The 14,460-nt window shown below is 41.7% G+C and overlaps 1 protein-coding gene and 1 long non-coding RNA gene across 2 annotated transcripts in view; both read right to left on the reverse strand.

The window, feature by feature from the left end:
* The window catches only part of LOC149227908 (primase homolog protein-like), a 295,380-nt gene that overhangs the window by 33,413 nt on the left and 247,507 nt on the right, over positions 1-14,460 (reverse strand). The window lies entirely within an intron of this gene.
* LOC149227909 (uncharacterized) lies at positions 7,189-7,909 on the reverse strand. Its single transcript, XR_016247171.1, has 2 exons — positions 7,712-7,909; positions 7,189-7,592 (listed from the first exon to the last, which is right to left on the reverse strand). It is a non-coding gene; the product is annotated as an uncharacterized LOC149227909 (long non-coding RNA).

The raw sequence follows: 14,460 nt of genomic DNA on the forward strand, positions 1-14,460 counted from the left end.
TTATCCAGATGGGGCTCCTACTCCAGGTGGTGTGAAGTCTAGTTGGGACATCATACCAAGAAGACCCCCTACTGTTGGTGGCATCCAACACCGTAAAAAAGACATAAATTCAAGATCAAAATTTTCCTTTTTCTTTATTGATGAAAATGTCGACCATGGCTACTAAATTTCCAACACTCCCTTTTAGCCAGTGAGGTTCTTTCCCTTCTCTCTTAAGATCAATCTCCCTGACCAATCCATTGGTCTCTCAGTAATAGCCCAAGGGAGAGATCAGATGCACAACTCTCTCTCTCTTTCAAGGTCAAACTCCCCGACCAATCCATAGGTCTCTCAGCAACAACCCAAGGGAGAGATCAAATGTACAAGTCTCATCACAAGGAAAGATACAAAGCATCAAAACACATCCCATAACCCAAAACCCAATGGCATCAAATTCAGTTCCCAACTAACCATGGGATGAATAAATATCGTTCATGAGGCTAAACTCTCCAACCATAAACAATGGTTTCTCAGTCAAGCACAATGACCAAAAAGAGAGTTGGGCCATGGAATTGCTACCTTTTTTCACTCATATTCCTATTCCTTTTTCTCCCTTCTTGACCAACAATGCCATGCTTTGTAATTGTAACAATTATTATTCATCTAAGTATGTCCTTTTCTATATATCACTTTCTTAGTCTAATTCTGCTTTACTTTGGCATAGGAATTACTGCCTTAGTTTTTAATTTTATTATAAAACTAACATACGGGTTGTTTCAGATTTACGAGGTCTATTGAAGGTTTTACAGGATTGCACTTTCAGTTTCCTTTATCAATTTGGACAAAGATTCCGAGAAATGTTGTTGATACACGAGCAATTTTCCTTGAGCATGTTTTTCTTCATTAATTAGTCACATGAACCGGATCTAGGAACACATCAAGTCAAAGCCAGCTCAACCACCGAGAGATATTCATGGAGCATACAACTCGAGTAGTTGAGATTTTCTACAAAGATCATTGTAATTAAAGGAAGTTGTTACAACTTTACCCTTACCATGGAAATTGTTGTATGAATTACCAAAATGTATTCTTATTTTAAGATCACATGAGAATCGAAAGATTCTCATGATGATCTTCTTGTTGTATTTGAAAAGTATAAAGAAGAGAGTACCTTGCCCACGAGGGCAGTCAAGGGAATTAGACAGGATTGGGAAGAAGACAAAAGCACCAAGCATTGTAATCTTGATGTTTTATTTATGCAAATATCGACCTTGCGGCATCATATCTTTCTCTAAGTAGTTAGTGTGTTATTGTTAAATTATGGTATGTTCTATGCTTAAAGCACTTTACTTCAATTTCTTCTTATTAGCCCAATGTCAATTCTCAGTTAGCAATCACATTAACATATAAGTAAAATGTTGATAGAACATAAATAAAATCGACAAAAGACAAGCCAAGACAAGAGACACAACATGTGGCGGCTAGTCAGGGACAAACCCCAATGCGGGGAAACCCTTTGATCAATTCTTCTATATTCTTCAATAATTCAGCAGAGAGAGAGATAGTACAATATCACAAATCTGTGATTTTATATCAGCAGCAATATAACACTAACCAGCAAAGTCAAAGTTGGTCAAATAACTCCCAATTTGACCTCAAGTCAACCTTGAAGAACTCAGTCTTCAACAGCAAGCATAGGCAGCCCAAAACAACCCTTGGTCAACAGTCAAACAGCAGTCAACGAAAACACAACATGCGGTCAGTCGTAACCAGTCAACGCAAGTCAACGTTGGGTCAACGATGGTCAACGTATCACCCAAAACATAATGCACAATCCAGATATGGTCAATGCAGGGTCAATGCACTACCCAATAGCTCGGTCAATGGTTAGCAGCCCTGCACCTCGGTCAACACAGCCCTAAAACATAAATTTGTCCTCCTCCTTGCACGTCTAAGAGATCAACTACTCCTACGCTTGCCCAATCAGATTAGGAAAGAGAAGATGATAAGATGAGATGATGGTGAAATGAGACACAATGTCTCCTTCCGTTATATGCAACATTGAGGTTTAGCTAGGGGTGTGCAACACACTTTAACTTGCTGGCGACCTTGACAAATTGTCAAGAAATACAAATAGATTCTTATCTCCACGAATACATGTAGGAATCGAATGATCGTTAGATCAATGCTACACCTCTCGATGAGAGGAATCCAAGAAAAATATCAGATGCCATAAATAAGATGACCCACATGGAGTTTGGCAGTTGCCAACTTTAACATTCCCTCTCAAATAGGCCAAACTCCATCTACTGATCCATCTATCTGTCGGTCTTCCATCAAATGCACTGCCATGCACTGCTCTGCTCTGTTCTGCTCTGTTGAACTATGAATAAGAAGAAATGATCGAGAATGTATCATACCATCCTCTACTGACCCGAAGTCAGTCCCAAATAAAAGAGATTGCCCAATAGCGCTCTTACTGACCCAAAGTCAGACCCAACGAAGAGAGTGTGTCATACCACTCTTACTGATCCCAGATTAGTTCCAAAAGAGAGTGAGTTATATTACTCTTATTGACCCAAAGTCAGTTCCAATTGATCCCAGATCAATGTCTAACATACGGAGTACGGTAGATACACAATGCGTCCATCGGTACTACTATGGTCCCTATCCTCATTTCCCTACTCATTGTCCAGATGAGAGGTACTTCCCATGAGTCCCAAACTACATGGGTAGGATGTCTCGGTAGGAGAAGGATGAACCACTCATCTTGCCTACATGTCACCACGGGGTATCACAGGGGAAGGTTGAACCATTTACCCTGTACCCAGCACACCACTAGGGGAAGGTGAGTCACCCTATGGTCACTCGTCGCTCCAAGAAATACCCCGAGCCCCTCGGAGCTCCCAGAGCTCAGTGTATGCATCATACAGGACCCTCATAAGAGGATCTCTCAACAACTCCTAGTCGTTCTAGGAAAGTCAAGAATTTGACCTTTCCTAGGGGCTTCGTCAGAAAGTCGGCGACCTGCTCATCTGTCCCAATATGATGGAACCTTATAACTCCTCACTATACCATATCTCGGATAAAGTGGTACCTGATATCGATGTGCTTGGAGTGATCATTAAATACGGGATTCTCAAATAAACGAATCCCAATCTGGTTGTTGCAGAGGATCACAGTGGTATCCAATGTATGTCCAAACAGCTCACTGAAGAGCTTCCTCAACCAAACAACCTCACAGGAGGCCATACTCACAACAATGTACTCTACCTCAGCGGTGCTCAAAGCCACCAACTTTTGCTTCCTGCTCATCAAGGAGATCAAGGCAGAACCCAAAGAGAAACAGCACCCAGAAGTGCTCTTTTGGTCCACCACACTGCCTACCCAATCAGCATCGGAATATGCTTGTATCTCAACCCATGAGTGATTGTGCCTTGAAGATATCTCAGAAGATTCTTGGCACCAATCCAATGTGAGTGATGAGGCTCAACCATATATTGGCTCAACGTGATGACTGCAAAACATATATCCGAATGGGAGTTCACCAAGAACATCAATGCTCCTATGAGTTGACAATACTCAGTAGCATTTCCCAAAGCAGGTCCAGCAACACTACCGCATAACTTCTTGAAGTTAAGCTCCATTGGGGTAGTCACAAGCTTGCAGTCCGCCATACCGAATCTCTCCAATATCTTCACCACATATTTTCCTTGACATAGGAAAATCTCTCCTGGCTTCTGCCAGACCTCCAACCCTAGGAAATAGTGTATCAGTGCTAGGTCCTTCATCTCAAATTCAGAAGCCAACTCCCTCTTACATTTGTGAATGAGAAGGTTTGCACCCGTCAAAGAAAGGTCATCAACATACAGCACCAGTATGAGAGGCTTATCATCCTCAACCTTAAAGTAAAGGTTTGTATTGGCTTCACTCCTAGTGAATCCTAGTTTCATCAAGTAGCTATGGATCCTCTCATACCAAGCTCAAGGTGCTTGCTTTAGCCCATAAAGAGCTTTCGTCAACCTGCATATGTGAGATTCCCGATTATGAATCTCAAACCCCTCGGGTTGTTTCACATAGACTTCCTCTTTAATTGAACCATGCAAGAACGCGATCTTGACATCCATCTGACGTAGGTTCCATCCTTGTGAAGCAGCAAGGGCTATGATCGAGCATATGGTGGTGTATCGGGCAACAAGTGAAAATATCTCATCATAATCTACACCTTCCTTTTGAGAGAAGCCTTGAGCAACAAAGCGAGCCTTATATTTTTCAGCACTCCCATCAGCTCCATGCTTTATTTTGTAAAGCCACTTCGAGGTGACAATTGTTTTGTCCTGGGGTTTGGGGACCACATCCCAGACATCGTTCTTCATGATGGACTCGTATTCCTCATTCATAGCATCCTTCCATACTTTATGCTTCACGGCTTCTTCGAACGATGAAGGCTCATTTTGAATGATGGTGCTCATAATGGTCAAGTATCCCTGATACCTGGTCGGCTTCTTACTTTCACGGAAAGTCCCTCTGGGTGCAATATGTCCTTTGGCATCATCAAGTGTCCCCCTAAGCCATGAGGGCCTCTTCCTAGAAGAGGAAGGCTCTTGCAGAGGGGGATCAATAGGATCCATAGGTTCTTCCACATCGGGCATCGTCTCATCTTCCTTCTCATCTGACTTCCTGGTGTAAACTTCTTTATCTTTCCTCAGAATGCGAAGATTGTTAACCTTGCTAAGAGCCATATCTTCGTCAAAGGTGACATCATGACTTATCTCGACTTCCCTTTGACCAGCCACATAGATTCTATAGCCCTTAGAAGTTTCGCTATAGCCCACAAAGATTCCCTTCTTTCCAAATGCACCCAATTTGTTTCTTTTCTCTTTCGGCACATGAAAATATACGGGACTTCCAAAAATTCTAAAATGAGAGACGTCAGGTTTCTTACCAGTGAACATTTCTTCGGGTGTTTTGGAATCCAATGCTTGATGAGGGCATCAGTTCTTAACACATATGGCGGTATTCGCAGCTTCAGCCCATAGAAACTTCGAAGGCCTTTGATCATGGAGCATGGAACGAACAACTTCCAAAATCGTACAGTTCTTCCTTTCCACCACACCATTCTGCTCAAGAGTGTATGGTGTTGTGGTCTCCCTCTTAATGTCAGCTTCCTTGCAAAAGTCATGGAACTCATTGGATTCATACTCAATCCCATTATCAGTCCTTAAGATCTTGATCCTCTTCTCGGTTTGATTCTCAATCAAGGCTTTGAAGTGACAAAACCAGGAGAACACTTCATCCTTCTTTTTCAATAAGTATATCCAAGTCTTGCGAGAATAATCATCTGCAAAAGTGAGATAATATGAATATCCTCCCAAAGAGTTCACAGGCATCATACTAGATATGTCGGAGTGAACCAACTGCAAAATGTGAGAGCTTTTGCTATGGCTTGAGGGGAATGGTCCCCTTTTGAGTTTTCCTTCGGCACACCCCAGACATACACCTTCTTGCTCTACTTTAAACTCGGGCATTCCTGTCACCATTTGTCTCACATCGGGTAGAGCCTTATAATGAAGGTGGGTAAACCTCCAGTGCCATAGTTCAGAATGGAGAGATGTGTCACAAGACATGACTCCCAACGGACTTCCTCCAACTTGATATAAAGAGTCAACCCGAAATCCAAGAATGAAATCATCTTTAACATTCTTTTTCCACACACGTACCTTGCCATCGATGAAGGCCACCTTGTAGCCTTTGTCTTCCATTGCTGAAATGGACACCAGGTTCATCTTGATATCAAGTACATATAGGACTTCTTGCAAATGAATTGTGTTACCCTGATTTAATTGAAGAGTAACATTCCCTACACCCTTTACAGGATAGGTGGAATTGTCTCCAAGAATAATCTCTAAGTTTGTCTCCTTCTCTATCATATTATAGAGAGCTTCCTTGTAGCCAATGAAGTGCCTTGAGGCACCACTATCAATAAGCCAATTGCCCAATGAGTCCGGAGGAGAGGTAGTGGAGAGGGCCGATATCAGATAATATTCACCTTGCTTATTGTTAACAACATTTGATTCATACCTGGGGTTCCTTGCTTTCTTGGAGGGTTGACCACCTCCTTGATTTTCGGCATTCCTCTTTCCTTTTCCATTGAACCTGCCATTCCTTTGATTGTGGTTGGAGATGCCCCGGGAGTGATTTTGACCATCGTCATGAGATGTGTCCTTCCTATTTGGACACTCCCTCGCATAGTGGCCAAATTTATTACAAGCGAAGCATCTTCCCTTTCTTCCACCCTTCGATCCAGCCTTTCCTTTGAATTTAGACCCATAATTATTTCTCCTTTTAGCTTGAGAGGAGAAAGCAGTGGGGTTGCCTTTGCTTGAAGGCATTTCTTGCTCCACCATCTTTGTCTCTTCTTGAATGCAACTTGCCATCAATTCCTCAAATCCTGGAATTCAATGGTTGTTGAGAAGAGTGGTTCTAAATAAATACCATTTAGATGGAAGCCCAACAAGAGTAGTGATAGTTAGTTCCCTGTCAGCAATGACTTCTCCAATCGATAGGAGATCATTCTTGATCTCAGTGATCCTTAAGAAATAGGGTTTAATATCCTCGTCCTTGCCCTTATTAATATCCTTCAACTTATTTTTTACGAACAAAACTTGATTTGCATCACTAACATTAAACAAGCTTACCAATCTATCGTAGATCTCCATGAAGGTGTTCAACTCGGAAATGTAGGCCACCAAACGCTTGTCAATAGAGTCCCAAATGATCTTCTTCGCTTTGACTTCACCCTTAGTGTACTTGTTCCTTGTAGTAGTCAGTGCATTTGATGGAGGCTCAGTTCTCACATAATCCAACACTTCCTACTCTTCCAATGTCAGATCAAGAGACATCTTCCATCCATGATAGTCAGACTTCTCACGAAGCTTGTCTTCGGCGGGGAAGTGTGATGAGGAACCCATGAAGCCTTGTGACTTTTTCCAACCGTCTTCGGTGATTGCTCTTGCTCTTGCACTTGCTCTTGCTTGGGCTTTGTCTTCACCTCACCTCTAATACCATGTTAAATTATGGTATGTTCTATGCAATGTTACCAGACACGGAATCGGCAATAAATCGATGAGGCAAAAGAGCGAAGAGTTTTAATCGGATCGGGAAAAAATCGGGAAATTCATTAAATAAAAATATACACATATATTGAATTAAAAAAACCATTTTTCATTAATATTGGGTAAAGGTATGTCCAAACAATGCATAATATCAATAGATGTCCAAAATATCATGAATAAATAAGTATCTCATATATGTTATGAGTCCACACATGATCCAAAGCACTGAGTCTTGAGTCCTTAGAAGCATATGCTTCTAAAAGTTTACAAAAAAGTTAAAAACTGCATACTAATCAGAAAAAAATCAGCAACTAAGAGTCTAACACTCTTAAGAGTGAGAACTAGAAGCGATTCCTCCCACTCCTTCGCTTGCTTGACTCTCAAAGTTCTCCAAGTCATGAAGGCTGAAAAGAGGAGGCTCATCTAATTGAACCCATTCTGCCGCATTTGTAGCTTGCAAATCTAACTCTTCAAGGTCGATTGGTGAATGATCAATACCTGTCATTATCATGAGACATTGAAATGTGAATTAAAATTTCACTTTGAAGTTTGAACTTTAAACTTTTAAAGTACGAACTAGATTATGAAACCTTCAAATTCAAGCTCTCGAATCTCACCTTGTATTTGTTTGTTGCGAAGTCGTAGATTGTAATGGACAAATACAAGGTCATTCAAGCGCTTTTGTGTCAATCGGTTGCGCTTCTTAGAATGTATTTTCTCAAACATGCTCCAATTGCGTTCACAACCTGAAGCACTGCATGCTTGGTTTAAGATTCGAATGGCAAATCTCTTCAAATCTAGTGTATCACTACCAAAGTTTTGCCACCAAAGACCTAGCAAGTGGTAAGGGTTTGTGAGTAGAAGACTAGAAGTACCAAATTAGTAAATAGTAAAAACTTAAAAAGAAAAGAAAATTTAATAAAACATTTAACATACAAAATAAAGTTTAAACAAATTTAATGAATTGATGAAGCTTTCAAGCTGGGTACCTGGCAACATCTTTGACCTTTGTCTTATAGCACTGGTATAGGCAAACAATTTAGATGGTGTCCTATAATCTTGTAGTTGGGAAAAGACATGACTTTGTTGTTCTGGATCAGGGAAGCACCTTTCCAAGCATGTCGTAAGTCCTCTGCCAACCTCCCCATCCTCATTAAATTTGCTCTTATCATAAAAATATTGTGGGTTTAAGAAGTACCCAGCAGCATGTAAGGGGGAATGCAATTGCCTATCCCAACGTGCATCTATAATGTCCCAAAGAGGCATATACTTTGTCTCATCATCCCCATATCTTCTTTTGATGGCCTCCTTTGCGAGATCCATCGCCTCATAAATGTAACCCATAGCGGGTTTGTCACCATCAACCATCCTGAAAGTTCAAGCATTCAAATTTAAAGAAATATGAAACATTGTAAATAAAAAGAAGCTTGAAATGAAATTTAAAAAATGAAAAAGTTAAAAGACTAAAAGTACCTGAGAACTCTAACAAGGGACTCCGTCACAGCAATAATCTCTTCAGCATCTTTCCAGAAGCCATCATTAAACACAAGTGCAGCAATTTCGATGCCTTCAGTGGTCTTGGAAGGTTTAGATCCCATCCACTCAGGTCCCAAGAACATCCTCTTCAGATTTATCTTTTGCTCAACCACAGATTGCAAAGATATGAAATTTGTTACAAATCTAGTCACTGCAGGTCGAACAATTTCTTTACCTTCAGTGTATATTCTCATAGTGTTTAGGACAATAGTGTGGTTGTATAGGTATTTGGTTATGGATTTTGCCTTCTCCACAACCTCATGTATCCAATGAAGCTTACCAATGTCCTCAAGCATTAAATCTATGCAATGGGCAGCACAAGAGGTCCAAAAAATAGTGGGGTGCCTCATCTCAAAAAGTCTACCAGCAGCCATATAATTCGCTGCATTATCGGTGACAATTTGTACAACATTTTCTTCTCCCACTTCTTGAACGACTTCCTCCATCATTTCACAGATAAGTTGGGCAGTCTTAACCTTATCTGAAGCATCCACTGACTTGAGAAACATTGTGCCTGCGAGACAAGATACAAGGAAATTTATTAAAGTTCTATTCCTCCGATATGTCCATCCATCACTCATGATGGTGCACCCTGTTTCTACCCATGATGAACGAAACTCAGCTAGCACAAGCATGACATCTTCAACACTCTCTAACAACATATCTGTCCTAAGGCTCTCTGATGTAGGGGCTTTGAACCCTGGACCTGCAGCAGCAATTGCATCAATCATAGCTTGTCAATAAGGACTTCTAGCACGGTGGAAAGGTATGTCAGAATAGTACCAAAAGTTAGCAATGGCCTTCCTTGCCTGACTATAGATATTTTTTTTCCAACCAGTGCCATCCAAGGTAGGTTGGGAACCGGGTTTTGTGCAGGGAGCAAAAAAGGTGTTTATGTTTCCACCTCCAGTGTTGAAGGAAGGAGTTGAAGGACCGGCATGGCTTTGAGTTTGACTTGGAGGCATGTGTGGAAAACTTGGGAACGGCATTGAGGATTCAACAGATTGAGGTGACATGGGGCTAGTGGCAGAAAAAGTATCAACTCCAACATTTCCTATTTCAGCATTTTGCTTTGCTTTCTTGGCATTATGCTGCTCTAACATATCAAGGGCCAAGGCTGCTTGGTATTGGACATTGTCGTCAACCTTGGTGCAAATACCTATATCATGGCCAGGTATTTTTGCAAGGTGGAACTTGAATCTATAAATGCCTCCACTGCATTCCTTTTTGCAAAATTTACAAAGGAGCAAGGCTTTTCCAGGAATCTTGTCACAATAAGCCCAAGAAAAGTCCTTCTCTCTCGGCATTGTTGTTGCTTTGAACTTGTGTTTAATTTGTGGCTTCTGTTAAGATTTGGAGTCCGGCTTCTATTTAATTTGTGGCTCCTGTGAAAGACAACAAAAAATCAAATTTAAAAATCATCCAAAAATTTAAAATATGCTAGAAATTTAAAAAAGTAAATGAAGACAGATGGACAAAACACTCATATCTGTAACTCTGACTGGGTAGTATGGGTAGAGCATTGGTCATCTGTATATGGATCAAATTCTCATACATTTCACTCCTCTGGTGTGAACCAAGATAGTCATGAAAGAAGCCTTGTAGGCTTGTACAATATTCAGGTTTTGCTGGTAGAAATATGGTCTCTGTTGAAACTTGAATCAACAGTGTATGGAATCATGGATCTGGTGTTAGGGAGTGTATTTCAATGACAGAGCATTCCTCTCAACTTACATACCTCGGACCTGTTTTGTGAAAGCATCCTATTACAGATTCCAGAGTGGACAGTCATCAAACTTTGGAGATACGAGATAGCTCATAGCTCGGAATTACCTGTGATCATTGTTGCAGACTTAATTAAATTACATTCACCTATAGCTGCTTCAAGCTCAGACTTGGTGCTACTTGGAACAGTCACCTAGGAACAGAATTGTGGCTCAGATTTGTTGGAGGGCTCAGTCCTTGAGGCACAGTTTTAAGCTTGGACCCATGTTCACAAATATTGGGTGCTAAAGTGATGTAATAAGAACCAGACTCAAAGATAGCTCAGAACTGTAAGGTTTTAGTCTATTAATGCAACACAAGAATAAGTATTAATGCAACATACTCACTTCCATACCAAATATCATAAGGTCAGGGTTACTGTTATGAATACACTGCATACCAAAGCCAACTGTCACAGTCATATAACTCACTACCATCAAGATTACTTACACAATGTAACAGAGATTAACGCAAGCCTCTAAATGCGGGTCACACCAAGTATACAAAGTATATCAAATGCGATGCAAGCTACCCATAATACGAGCCATAAAGAGTCTAGCGAACCACTCAAGAATAAATGTGACGCTTCAAAGAAGAGAAGCAATGTACACTCGAATAGATGCAATGCTTCTTATTATTGATGCATACCTCACACTAATGAAGTTGCAAACTGTGACCTGAGTTTCACAAGACTCGACAGGGACTGTGCTCACTGCTTCGTCGTTCGAATGCGGCTTCGTCGTTCGAATGCGGGAATGTTATAAACAATTCATCACTGTTAAACAGTTAAACAATTCACCGATGCGGGAATGTTATAAACGCAAACGCGGCAAACCGGAACCGACGTCGAACGGCGAAAACCCTATTGAATTTGGCGGGACTCGTTAAAAACGGCAGAAATCGCATAAATCGCGAGTCAAACTCGCGTTGACCACGAGTTAAACTCGGTCAACGCGAGTTGACTCGCCCAGATTCGAAACGGAACTTTTTGCCACCGATCAGACTTGCACTCGCGATTAATCGCCGAAATCAGCGATTCCTGTTTCACTGGTTCTATGCTTAGAGCAATTTACTTCAATTTCTTCTTATTAGCCCAATGTCAATTCTCAGTTAGCAATCACATTAACATATAAGTAAAATGTCGATAGAACATATATAAAATCGACAGAAGACAAGCCAAGACAAGAGACACAACATGTGGCAGCTAGCCGGGACAAACCCCAATGCGGGGAAACCCTTTGATCAATTCTTCGAAATTCTTCAATAATTTAGCAGAGAGAGAGAGATAGTACCATATCACAAATCTGTGATTTTATATCAGCAGCAATATAACACTAACCAGCAAATTCAAAGCTGGTCAAACAACTCCCAATTTGACCTCAAGTCAACCTTGAAGAACTCGGCCTTTAACAGCAAGCATAGGCAGCCCAAAATAGCCCTTGGTCAACAGTGAAACAACAGTCAACGAAAACACAGCGTACAGTCAACTCTAACCAGTCAACGCTAGTCAACGTTGGGTCAACGATGGTCAACGTATCACCCAAAACATAAATGCGCAGTCCAAATCTGGTCAACGCGGGGTCAATGCACTACCCAGTAGCTCGGTCAATGGTCAGCATCCCGACACCTCGGTCAACGCAGTCAACGCAACCCTAAAACAAAAATTCGTCTTCCTCCTCCTTGCACGTGTGAGAGATCAATGGCTCCTACGCTTGCCATTCAAATTAGGAGAGAGAAGATGATGAGATGAGATAATGGCGAAATGAGACACAATGTCTCCTTCCTTTATATGCAACGTTGAGGTTTAGCTGGGGGTGTACCACACACTTTAACTTGCTGGTCGACCTTGACAAATTGTCAAGAAATACAAATAAATTCATATCTCCATGAATACATGTCGGAATCGAATAATCATTAGATCAATCCTACACCTCTCGACGAGAGGAATCCAAGAAAAATATCCGCTGCCATAAATAAGATGATCCACATGGATTTTGGCCCTAGTTGCCAACTTTAACAATTATTTAGTGCACTAGCCCCTGTTGAGGAGAAAGGGCTCTCCTTCTTAGCAGAGATCGCTAGTTGTTGATTTGGAGTAGCATCGGATGTGCTCTAGCCACGAAATTTGGTGGAGAGGTTGGGGCACATGAGATCTCCAATACCCAAAAGAGGGTTTGGGCAAATTCTAAACTGATCATGAGATATTAAAATAATTAATATTTTTAATGGAGTCCCTAAGTTTAAACTTAGGGAAAATAAAATATTAATGTGTATTAATATGAATCTATGTTAGAGTAGTCCAAAAGACATAGATCAAGCCAGATCTACTTTAGCCATTTATTAGGGACTTAATCTCAGCCATTGAATCGTCAACAGGAAAAGTATAAGAGGAGCCTTGAGAGTCACTTGGAGAGTACACCAGATGATCAATCATTCTATTCGCTAGAGCGGGGTTTGCTAAGAGAGATAGAATCAGAGATCGGGAGAGCAGCTGAGCGGCATTGGGTACAGAGGAACAGAGAAGATAGAGATTGTGCCAAGAGAGCAGCGCAGCAACCAAGGAGGGTGACGCAGAGCCTGCAAGGGCTCATGCAGGGCCACGCAGAGGCAGCCAAGTGCTGCGCAAAGCACTAGAGGGACTAGCGTAGCTGACGCAAGGCCTCCTGGGGCTGACACAGGCCAAGAAAGGCTGACACAGGGCCAGCATGAGACAGAGAGGGGTTGACGCAATCCAGATTGGGCAGACGTTCGAGTTGCAGGAGCAGTTTTGTGCTGAGGAGCTGCTGAAAGGGTTTTCCGGGATTTCAACCAAGAGAGTTCTCTCAAACTGTGAGGTATAGCTGCTAAGGAAATTCTCTGTTGGGTAGGCCAGTTTCGGCACCCGGATTGTACTCTAATATTGCTTAATAAGAAAACCCTCAAATAGTTGCACCAGTTTTCCCGCATTGGGTTTTTTCAAGGACATTGGTCCAAAAATAATGGTGTCATGTGGTGTGTTTGTTCTTATTTCTTTTAGTTGTTCTTGTTTCTTTTAGTTGTTGATATGTAATATGTTGAACATGCATTGGTGTTTATTTTCAACATTTACTTTGTAAATAACTTGTTAAAGAAAAATTAACAAGTAGGTAGGAATAAATCAAAAAAAGTGCATGAAGGTTTTCTAAATTAAGTAAACTTAGAAACTTCAACATGATAACAGAGAATGATTGCAGATCACAGGAGGACTAAGATACATCAGTCGAGCGGAGCAATAGTAGCAGAAAACAACTGTCCCAAGGTGACAGAAGTTGTTTCTAGCAACGCTGAGGCCAAGAAGTGTGACGCAGAGCCAACCAAAGCCACGCAGTAGAAGCCAGGAGCTGCGCAAATCCTCAGAGAGGCTAGCATTGCTGACGTAGAGGGCCAGAGGGCTGACGCAGGGCATCCAAGGGCTGACACAGACCCATCTAGGGTGACGCAGAGCCAACGTGAGGCAGAGAGGGGCTGACACAGTTCACAGAGGGGCAGTTGATGGAGTCTAGAAGGCTGCAAAAATATTGCAGAGTGGCGCTGGTGAGGTACTGTAGTCAGAGCAATACTTGACAGAGCAGGGCCAGATGAGTTGTTATCGAGGGTTTCTAGCCGAGGAACCTAGATCAGCAGTGCAGTTGCATAAGATGATCAGAGTAGGGGGCATCTCAACAAGCAGCAAAATGATTTCCAGGAGGGAAATCAAGACTTAGAGGGAGTCTAGAAGAGAACTTCCAGATGGGAAGTAGAGACTCAAAGGAGTCGAACAGAGAACTTCCAGGAGGGAAGTAGAGTGTCATGGAACTTCACGAGGTAAGAGACCAAGATAGACTGGACGTAGCATCGAACTTCGCAGCCTGGACGGCCAGAATCATATCAATGCTTGACAGGAATCATGTTAAGAAATTCGCCTTGAATGTTATAGTTATCCCAGTCGACCCCAATGATAATGACAAGTACGAAGAGGCGATGACGAGGGCCAAGTGCATTATCCTTGACGAGGTCAAGGATCATGTGGTACCACATATAGCCGTGAAGGAAATGGCAATTGAGATGT

The sequence above is a fragment of the Pinus tabuliformis genome, chromosome J (assembly GCF_031772625.1).
Source record: "Pinus tabuliformis cultivar Carrire ecotype Pingquan chromosome J, CPIR1, whole genome shotgun sequence".
NCBI lineage: Eukaryota > Viridiplantae > Streptophyta > Pinopsida > Pinales > Pinaceae > Pinus > Pinus tabuliformis.